Source organism: Rhyacophila brunnea, unplaced genomic scaffold (genome assembly GCF_057557595.1).
Source record: "Rhyacophila brunnea isolate RB1 unplaced genomic scaffold, BYU_Rbru_1.0 scaffold_14, whole genome shotgun sequence".
Classification (NCBI taxonomy): Eukaryota; Metazoa; Arthropoda; class Insecta; order Trichoptera; family Rhyacophilidae; genus Rhyacophila; species Rhyacophila brunnea.
In genome coordinates, this window is record NW_028232796.1 from 1,294,740 (window position 1) to 1,303,586 (window position 8,847).

The following is an 8,847-nucleotide window of genomic DNA, read 5'->3' on the forward strand; positions in this document are numbered from 1 at the left end:
AGATAACAACGATAGACATGTTATTATTATAGCCAAGAAGATTATTTATATATCATGAGGAGGCTTTCATCCAACAATGGATAACTGAGAAATTGTAGATTTAGATTTTGTATTATAGTTATGTATATTTAGAGTATAAACTAATATAGGTACCTACTAATATAAGTAATAAGGTTTTTTTCATACTATCGCATAATACTACTCATGAATAGATTCATTAAAACATAAATAAATATAAGTAATGTTATTATAAAAGAGGTGCGTTTATTTACTTAGTGGTAATTCATAATAATTTATAAAATGAGTTTATCACTATACTTACTATAATATTGCTATTCATCACATCCATATAGTTACTTTGCAAGTTACATAGCTCCTTAATCCCCCACCACACCCACCGTATTGAAAATAATTTACTATACTTAAGACTGACTCTACATACATAAACATACATAAAATCAATCGTAAATTTCTGTACCTACTCGTACTTTATAAAGATTACCATGTGATCGATATACGTGACGCAAAATATTATTTATATATTATGATAAATGCCAAATGATAAACTCATTTTACAAAATAAATACAGTAGTAGTTGTAATAATATAAAAATCATACATATTTAACTTATAAAACTTACTATACATCTGTAGATCGAATAGTGTCAATGCCTTCGCTTACCTACCAGTGGAATATTATTACATGGTATCTATTTGAACGCTTCGCATTCTAAAATTTGGAAAGTTTAACTCGGGGCTATTTGATTTGAATATATTGGTCATGTTCTAAATAAGTATTTACTTAATCTGTGTTGAGGTGCACGTTTTTGATAATACACGGCCTTGATTTTGGCTTTCGGATTGCTTTTGAAAAGTGGTCACTTTTGACAGAAACAATGCAAATGCTTTTGACAGATCCAACTTAAGTGACATTTGTATTAGATAAAAAACAATGTTGCGTGGTGATGCTAAAGGTGAATTGATGTTTACGATGGTTGTTTGCATGTCCTTACCGAATAATGGTTATTTATTTATCTTTGTGTTATTGACTGCGGTTAAATATTGACTAGTTTTACTTAAAATTATCGTGTGTAGGTACAACTTTATGTATTACCTATCAACTTACCTTTACATTAAAAAACTGAGAATCCTAATAACATTGTCTAGAATCTAGATTTATAATACCTACGTATAATTAATTAATTGTAAGAATGCTGTATTTTTATTATTGAAAATATATAATTTTGAAAAAAAGAAACACTTAGGTAGGTACATATCAGAAAAAATATTTAAAAATGATATTTTAAAATCTTAAATAAAACATTTTTTAAATCATATTTATTCTGTTTTGTTAAACAATGTTTGTTTAATTTATTGTAAAATAATGTTGCAATTACTAATTGTATAGAATGTAGATAACTATCAAATTATCTAAGTATGTAGGTATACATTATTAATAAATAAATACTTTTTATTACCTGCATGATTTAAGAATTTTGTTATTGAGAATAGGTAGGTACAAAATTTTAAAACATCCTAGAAAAAAAAGATTTCTTAATTAAATGTATTTTGAATATAGAAATAAGTGCCTATTTACCTAATTTTGCTTCTGTTGATATTATCTACATTCACTATTTAGGTAAATTTTATTATTGAAATTAATGTTTATTTTGTATTTGTGTATTTGAGTTCTGAAAATTTTTGTATATTTTTATATTAAATACTTATTCCATAGTCAACAGTGTGTAGCAAGTAGCAACTAGATGCATCCAATCCAATCTATCGAGATTTTGTGATTCAACAATTTCATAGAGGAACAGTTATCTGTTATAAGTTTAGTAGGTATGTAGGTATATTATATTCCTGAAAATAGAACTATCGGTAAGATTGGATACATGAAAATATTATATAGATGATAATCTGTAGTTTAGGTATAAGTTAAATAGGTAGGTAGTAAATAAAAAGAAATATTTAATTTCATAATTATTTTTCATTTTAATAATAACATTTTAAGACAGTATAGATACATTATAATTAGTTTTACGTATAGTAAACATACATTGGCATACAAAAGAAAATTTGACTAGTCCCACCGTATTATCTACACATTCTTTTTGGTAACAATATACGAATTCTTTGACTCTTACAAGATAAATAATATATTTATGATATTTTTGTAATATTCAGCTATTTACAATAAAATTAATGTAAGTAAGTACCTACAGGATAAAATATAGCATGACAGTAAGTTGTAAAGTATTTTATAATAATATTGATGCAGTGGAGCGGTTATTAGATATTCCAGTCCATTTATTATTGCGTACGTACCAAAGATGTCGATGTTCTTGATAAAAAAAATTGTATGAAAATTAGAGATTCTTTCCTAGAGATATTTAAAGTAAATACGATAAGGTGTTATCGAGGCAAGAATATGATATATTAGTGAATATTTAATGTCTTTTAAGTAAATACATAATATTATCAAATAATAATCCGTAAAAACGAAAAACGACAGCTCATATTGTGACAATGAATTACAAGAAGTATGTTTATAGTAAGTATATTTATTTGATTTAAAATGTACTTTTTGAGTAAGCATTACAGAGAGATAGATGCTTATAAAATAAAGAATTAAACCCTTTCCACGCGGGTTAATATATTTTTTTTCTATTTATTAATTAGGAAGGTAATTTAGCATGCTAAATACGCATCGCAATATGGACTCGATTCGTTGGGCAAAGTCAATAATATAGGACTGGATAATATTCATTTACGATTATTTTACAGTATGTAAGAAAAATTATGCACAAATGTTATTATTTAATAGTATTCCGATTAAAGTTTTGGAATAATTTTAGCTTACAGTGTTTAAAAAGATCTATGAATGATCTAGATCGGTAGTGGTAAATTTTAACAAAAATCCAACAATGTATCTACCTACTTACAAATTACTTTGTCAATAAATATGTACAATACATAATATTATTTACAAATACAAAAAAGATTATTAAGTAAATCATGGCTGATAAATTTTATCATGCAAGACATTTTTTTATCAATTTTTACAATATAATAAGTCTTTGTTTTACAGTCTCAATAAAATTGTTACATTTTTTCTACAAAACAATTTTAATCAGAAATGGTAACGAAATGAAAAAATAAATAACCTAAAACGCTCTCGCGGAATGTTAAAAATAACATTTTAAAAATAGACAAAGCAGATAAAAATTCTGAAAATTCTTCCAGCAGTGAAAACAAATTTTATTAATTAAGTAAACAATATAATAATTTTCTCTGATTAAAAGGAACCCAGTGTGAATTATTGTAAGTAAGATTCGTATTTCCGGGATAAAATCTACTGTAGTTTTATGAAATTGGCAAGAATTTATATTTTCGTAATAACTGAAAATATTTTAAAGTAATACTCCCTTTTCATAAATGGTAAATTAATTGGTTACAAGTTTTTTGCTAAATTATTTTGATACCTAGTTAGTTAGGTACTAAAATAATTATAGGTGGTAAGTTTAGTTACGGCATACAACATGCACATACTTAGTTGACAAACTAACCATTTGCATTATATTTTGTACGTGATAAAATTTGCATTCAGTTAGTTTAACAATCTCATTTTAATGCTCTCTGCTCAAAATTAACGATCATATTTTTATCAACCGCAAAGTATAAGCCACAAGTTCTAGAAAAAAATGACAGAAATTATAAAACATGCAATATTTAGCAGGAAAAGTTTATCACATTAAAATAAAGGTATTGATATTATTGTACCTTCCTAAAATATTTTAAGCAGCTCATACCTATAATATTATCTATATTATGTACAATATTATGATACAATATAAAACATCATTTTGAATGCAGTATTCCTTTGATTTGTTTATTTAGGTAGGTACTGTTTTATTTCATCACTTCACTTCACTGATTCAATTTTTTTTCACTACGTAGGTACTTACTAGTTTTCATCGTAAGTATGGATTTCATTTTGTTATTGGCTAAAGTTTTACACTATTATCGTTCATTATAGTCGATTGTTAGAATTTTGCACATTCTAAGCGGCGTGAGTGTGGATTACCAAACACGATGAGTCTAGTCAAGCAGGATGCGGTGCTGGTGCAGGTCTAGGCCTTAAATAACCTTGCTCGTCTAAGGGTTGTTTTCCATCCCTCCTAGCTCCTTCATAACAATGAGTGTCGATTGATACATAACTGTGATTCAACGCATCTACGTCATACTGCTGACTCGCAAGAGTCGTGTTTGTCAGCAACGAAGAGTCATCTCCAGCGATAGGACCCGCAGCCGGTAATGGCTGCGGAGGCAATGCTGCATATTTGTACCACTGATCTAAGGATGTCGGAGACGCTGTGTATCTTGATACGCTTCGTCTTCCATTGGGTAGTATCTGATTGGAAGACTTCGATGGACTTTTGTTCCACTGTAGGTTCGCTATGTCCGGCATAGCGAAGCGAATCTTCTCCCAGAATCGCTTCTCCCCCCAAAAAATGACAGTGCATATTTTGAAAAATGACTGCAGATCGCTGTCTAAATTCAAAGCGCTGACATCTGTCGTCAGGATGAAAACAACTTTGTTTCGCCGCAGCGAGGAGCTGATCGATTCGATTGTGGTCTTCATCGCTCGTTTGAAGTTCGGCTTTGACCACTCGTTTTGCAAAAAATTAAACGACACGACCAAAATCAATCGCTTGGAAGCTTCCGTAGCATTTATAAGAGTCTCTGCCAAATAGTTGTCTGATGTTATTTGCAAATCTCTATAATGTAAGCACATTGAATAACCTGATTGTTCTAGTTCCGGTGAAATCACTCTTGACACGAAGTCATCATCGAGAATACTATAAACCATGTATCCATCATACATCCTGTCTTTATCCAATTCGCAATCGTTAACTGAGCTATTTTTGAATATCCTTACACCGTACTTTGAATGTGCCCACAGACGAACGTCTTGACGGAAAGAAAACATCAATGCGCCCATCAAACAGATCAGTATGACAGCTATTAGAATGATCGACAGCAGAGGGACGAAATTGATAGCGACATCGGCTTCCTGATATGCAAACGGCTGTTTCTCTGAGGGAACAACGTTTGCTTGCATCTGTTCGCGACATTTTGCAGCCGACTCTGATATCGTCAGATTGTTTACGTCTTCAGCGTCACTACGACATAACATATTGTCTGAGTCGCCGGGATTAGTCTTGAACCACTTCTCCAGTTCGAAAACATTGTCGCAATCGCACGACCACGCGTTGCCTTCGAGAAAGACGTGACTGAGGCTCGATAACGCCGACGTAAAATATCTCGGATCGAAATCCCTCATTTTGTTATATTCCAAATGCAATATCTTCAGAGACGTCATAGGCATAAAAGTATTGTTGTCGACATAAGTTATCGCATTGTGGTCCAAATACAATTCCTTCAGATGCTTTGTCTGATTGAAATCGTGTCCCTTTAGCTCTGATAAATGGTTGTTCCCCAAATGTAACGTTTTCAGCGAATAAAGACCGTTGAATGTGCCGTTTTCTATTGATAGTATATTACTATTGTTCAAATACAGAATGCTCAGTTTCTTTTTCCCTATAAAAATATGATTTCCTAAAGCGCCAAAGTTGTTCCCGTCGAGGTAGATTTCAGTGGCGTCCATCGGGATTTTTTCGGGTACCTCCGTATAGCCGGCGCCGGAACAATCGATGACGTTGGAACTCCAGTTGCTGTCGTGATAACACGAGCACCGTTCAGGGCAAGTCATCTTGCAGTCGCACGCTTCGAATTCGCAACATGAACAATGAGCGGAGCAATGACTCTCGTACGGGCAGAGAAACTGTGAAGACGGCAGATCTGACAGTCTGCTCGTCTGCGATCCGTGGGCCAATTGACACATCACGTCTTCTAAATCCATAAACAATGGATTCTGGCGGAGCGGATTCCACTGATTTATCTTTTGTAGCCAGCTCATAGTGCAATCACAATAAAACGGATTTTCGCTTATATAAAATTGCGGCACGTCTCTGTTTCTAGGTATATTCGGCAGATTGAAAGCACTCAATTCTATTGTCTTTAGTAGATTTCCGTTCAAGACAACTTTTTTTAGATTATTCTTTTGCGAGAACGTTCCCGGTTTTACGGTAGAAATTTTATTGTTATTTAAGAATACAGTTTCCACGTTGTTTGGCACGGAGCGATCGTCAACTTCTGCGATCGAATTGTAACTGACGTCTAGCATCTGAATGTTCGCAGAGTGAACATTGAAATAGTTTTCCAGTTTGGTGATATTGTTTTCGTGCATGTCTAGCCACTCCAAGCTATCGGGCAAATGACTGTAATCAAACCAAGCGAGTCTGTTGTCAGATATATTGAGCCAGCCGAGCGTATTCAAATTGTTGAAAACGCCCCTAATATCGCTTAGCTTATTTCCGTCGAGCCTTATAGCCTTGAGTGTCGGATTTCCGTCGAACGCTCCTTTGTCTATGTTTTGAATTTTATTCGATGCCAAATTCAATACCTGGAGCGAAGGGAGGGTAATAAAGGCATCTTTTGATATGTTTACTATATTATTATCCACCAAACGAAGGCCGTAGAGCTCTTCTAAACCCTCGAAAGAAGCGTTATCCACTCTACTGATATTATTCTTTCCAATATCTAGCGACTTCAAAAATCGCAATTTTCTTATTGAGTCCGGTATCCCTTCCAGGTAGTTGCCGCTCAATGCCAAGTCCTGTAAGTATGTGATATTCTCAAAAGATCGGGGATGAATGGAAGCGATGCGGTTATTGTCCAAATATAATTGACTGAGGACGTATAAGCTTGAGAAATGATACTCGGCGATGTTCTTTAGTTTATTTTGCGATAAAGATAACACGTGAAGATTTTTAAGCTCGACAAAAGCTCCCGTCGTTATAGTTTCGATAGCGTTATTGTCCAAATTGATTTGCTGAAGGCTGCCCAGGTCTTGAAATATTTTCGGATCCAATCGAGTCAGCTTATTGAAAGATAGGTTCAACACAACTAAACGAATCAGCCCTGCGAACGTGTCCCTGTTTACCCAATCGTTGGATAGTTTATTTAAAGATAAGTCCAACACCTGTAACTGATCGAGTCCTTCCAAAAGTCCGGGAGCCAGTACACTCAGTGAATTGTTCGATAACAAAATTTCTTTTAAGTCTCTCGAAGATTGGAAAAGTTCGGGGGGTAAAGCGACTAGCCTGTTGCTCGACATGTTGAGAACAGTCAATGCAGTTAACCCCACGAATGCGCGGTCCCCTATTTCGACGACTGCATTGTTTTGCAAATCGAGAACTTCCAAAGTTCTCAAACTTGACAGTCCATTATCGGGTAGCGAAGCAATGTTATTGTACGACACATCCAAAACTTTTAAACCTGTATTGCAAGATTTACCGGGGGCAGTAGGCCCCTTTCCCCAGTCGGAGAAACCGATTTCAGATATATCCTGAAGCCGGTTGTTAGTCAAGTTTAGAGTCTTCAAACTGAACAAAGGACAAAACACTTCCGATGGAAAAGTCCAGATGTTATTATCGCCCAAGTCCAAATGGCGCAACTCCATCAGACCTCTGAAGCTTTCTGCGTGGAACTCCATGGTCATTGCGGACATCTCACTGTTGTAAGACCTGAGAGTAAGGCTAGTCAGGTCTCTGAGAGGAGATAGAACGGTAGCCGGCACGTACCGGATTTTGCAGTGCTCAATGCGCAGGTCCTTTAACCGGCGCAGCTGAGCGAGAGAGCTCCCGGTGTTGACGTGAAGCGAGCTCTCGAAAAAATGCACATCTGAGCACGTCAGTTTAATTCTGTCGATCTTGTGAATTTGACTGTTGGTAAGGTTACCTAGTAGGCTGTCGACTGCCGCCGCGGTTCGTATGGAGCAGGTCAGCTGCACCGTGATCTCGGGGGCGGCGGTGGCTGCAGGCTGGAGATCGAGGGCACGTTGCCAGCGGCAGCCGGGGGGTGCTGGCCCCAGACCACCCGGCCCGCCCGCCGGTGACATGCCGCCCACCGAAGCGATGACCAAACACATCGCGAAACAAACCCGGGACATTGCCCCCGATTCGGCGACGCTTTTTCCAGCCATATTTCGTTTAACGACTCTCATAAAAACGAGCACATCCTCATCGCTTGGCAGACGCAACAATGCAAGCTTAGCACCAAACTATCTTTAGGATAACACAGTGCACTGTTATTTTTAAAATATCCAATGTTTTATTAAAACACACTTTCAAACATACTTTTATAGTTCACTGTTTAATACTTTAATTAGAGTATCCGGTAGTAGTTAAATATCACTACGATAAAGTTTGATAACCACTTTAATTCGAACAATTATTTAAAAAATAGAACACAGTTCGAAACGTAAACAAACGACTTGTTTTATTTTATTTATACACACATTAAGTTTGTCATCTGTAAAACGTTCACTTTTTCTTCTTGATTGAACAATCGTTCCAGTCGGTTTTGTCGATGGCTAGAAAAAGTTTATAGAATAACGCTGCGGCGTACTCAAATGCATGCCATGACAGAGGCAGTTAAAATGTTTAGTTCTCGTAAGTCTTGTCGGCACTCGGGAGTAATAAAACAACAAGCGAAGCGTCCACCCCCCAAAGCAACACAGCGATAACTGACCTGGCGTAAGGCTGAATGAAGCGCGGTGTAGAGCGGGGACCTATCTCCCCCCACTCTACGCAACTTTGCCTCCCTAGCCCCACTTCCCCACATGACAGGCGTTATTTTTATCATTTTAAAATAAACTATTATTATTGGGTAATTTAACCTAGGTATGCTAATCAATAATCATACAATTTTCACATGACAG

The 8,847-nt window shown here is 35.4% G+C and overlaps 1 pseudogene across 1 annotated transcript; it reads right to left on the minus strand.

Moving 5' to 3' along the window:
- Positions 1–2,048: 2,048 nt before the first annotated feature.
- LOC147075536 (toll-like receptor Tollo pseudogene) lies at positions 2,049–8,624 on the minus strand (annotated as a pseudogene). Its single transcript, XR_015069933.1, has one exon. The product of XR_015069933.1 is annotated as a toll-like receptor Tollo pseudogene (transcript).
- Between the last annotated feature and the right edge of the window lie 223 nt (positions 8,625–8,847).